General features: G+C 45.7%; 1 pseudogene; it reads right to left on the reverse strand.

The window, feature by feature from the left end:
* Nucleotides 1-640: 640 nt before the first annotated feature.
* Nucleotides 641-1,221, reverse strand: LOC123460219 (annotated as a pseudogene).
* Nucleotides 1,222-1,949: the final 728 nt, after the last annotated feature.

A 1,949-nucleotide genomic window follows, 5' to 3' on the forward strand; every position in this document is an offset into this window, starting at 1 on the left:
GACTACATAGTGAATTCCAGGTCAGCCTGAGCCAGAGTGAGACCCTACCTCAAAAAGCCAAAAAAAAAAAAAAAAAAAAAAAAAAAGTAAAAAGTAGATTGCTTAGTGGTTAAGATGCTTATGTGCAAAGTCCAAGAACTCATGTTTGAATCTCCACTTCCACGTAGCCAGACACAAGTGACAAAACCTGCAATGTCGCACATGCACATAAGCAGGCATGCCCATTCTCTCTATCTCTCTCTAAAAATAAAATGTCAAAAATGTAAAAGTATAAAAACATGCTGCACTGAACTTCAGATATTGACTTTTTGCGGGAGGGGGGGATTTAATCTAGGGTCTCACGCATGACACTTGCTAGTCAAGGGCTCTCCACTATTAAGCATCCCCAGCTCTAGATACTTTCAATCCTTTCTGTGAGCAGGTGGAGAAAGCCGATCAGGACAGAAGTTAAGGGATGCTCCCACCCCTACAGCAAAGGGAAGACTTAGGCAGGGTGTAAGACCACAGCAAGAGGGCCCCCAAGAGAATGCACCCTTCTCTCCCACCCAACACTCCCTTCCCCAGACTCTGCTCTTCAACAGAGAAGAAACATTTGAAAATCTTGAAACATCTCCAGGAGCATGGTGCAGACCTAACTGGGCTAAGGCCTGCCCCTGTACTTTTTGGTAGGAAGGATGAGGCATAAATTGGCTTCCTCCTTTTGACTCTCCTCTTCATCTCCTTTTCTTCAGAAACATCATTGCTTATAGTAACACTCTGATGTCAGCCAGTGATGCAACTTCAGGCCAAAGGTTACATGCAGGTGGTTGGAGTTGGAATTCATCCCGACTGAGCTTGGGCAAGACAACTTGAGATCGGGAGCAGGGTCTGTGCTTTCCTGGTGATCACGGTGCTGGACCACGGGCTCATCACGTTACACTCGTCTTTGGCTCCCTCAGTGAGGCAGAGCCTCGTCAACACCAGCACATGTCCCGTGTCATCCTGTTCCTCCATCTTGAGGGTGAAGGAGCCAGTGTGGCTGGAGAGTTCACAGCCGAAGAAGAAACCATCCATCATGGCAGGTGCAGAGACCCTCAGACCCCCAACATCCCCAGCCCGGACTCTGCTTTCCTGTGTCAAGAAAGCTAAGGTGGCAATCGTGCTATTGGCAATGCTGAAAGGACTGGCTGAAGCCTGGCCTCTTTTCAGCCTTTTTATAACTGCTGTGCAATGTGTGTGCATTTGTATGATACTGCTGTGTGAAGTGTGACCTGAGAGTTCATATACACTAATGTCATTTCAACTAGGATAGGAATATAATATCCTGTGTTTGCCAACAGTCAGCGTCCTGCTTCTGTCATATTTCCACTGCTAAGATGGACTTCCCCTTGAAACCACTAGCTAATGTTAGCTCTTTCTTTCCCTAAGCATCTTCTGATGATCCTGGCATGTTGTCTGAGCAATGAGACAGTAACTACTACAGCTATGAAGAAAGATTGGGACTAGGGCTGGAGAGATGGCTTAGTGGTTAAAGAGCTTGCCCACAAAGCCAAAGGACCTTGGTTCAATTCCCAGGACCCACACAAGCCAGATGCACAAGGTGGCACATGCTTCTGAGTTCATTTGCAATGGCTGGAAGCCCTGGTGTGCCCATTCTCTCCCCCCTCTCTCCCTCTCTCTCTCTCTTTCACTGTCAAATAAATAAAAACAAATTTTTTTTTTTTTAAAGACAGATTGGGACTACTTGCTAAACTGCAGGCAAGTAAACTCACATAGTTTATGAATTGACTGTTCCTCAATAAATTCTTATGTTATAGATAGACACAAATCAACCTGTCTACATTTCTGGCATAGTGTGCCCTAGGTTTGATCCTTAGCAAGGCAAAAACAAAACAGTAAATGCACACCTTTGATGGAGAAGCAGCTCAGTGATAGAGCACTTGCCTAGTGTGCAAGAGGCACTAGTGTCA

This window comes from Jaculus jaculus, chromosome 4 (genome assembly GCF_020740685.1).
Source record: "Jaculus jaculus isolate mJacJac1 chromosome 4, mJacJac1.mat.Y.cur, whole genome shotgun sequence".
Lineage (NCBI taxonomy): Eukaryota > Metazoa > Chordata > Mammalia > Rodentia > Dipodidae > Jaculus > Jaculus jaculus.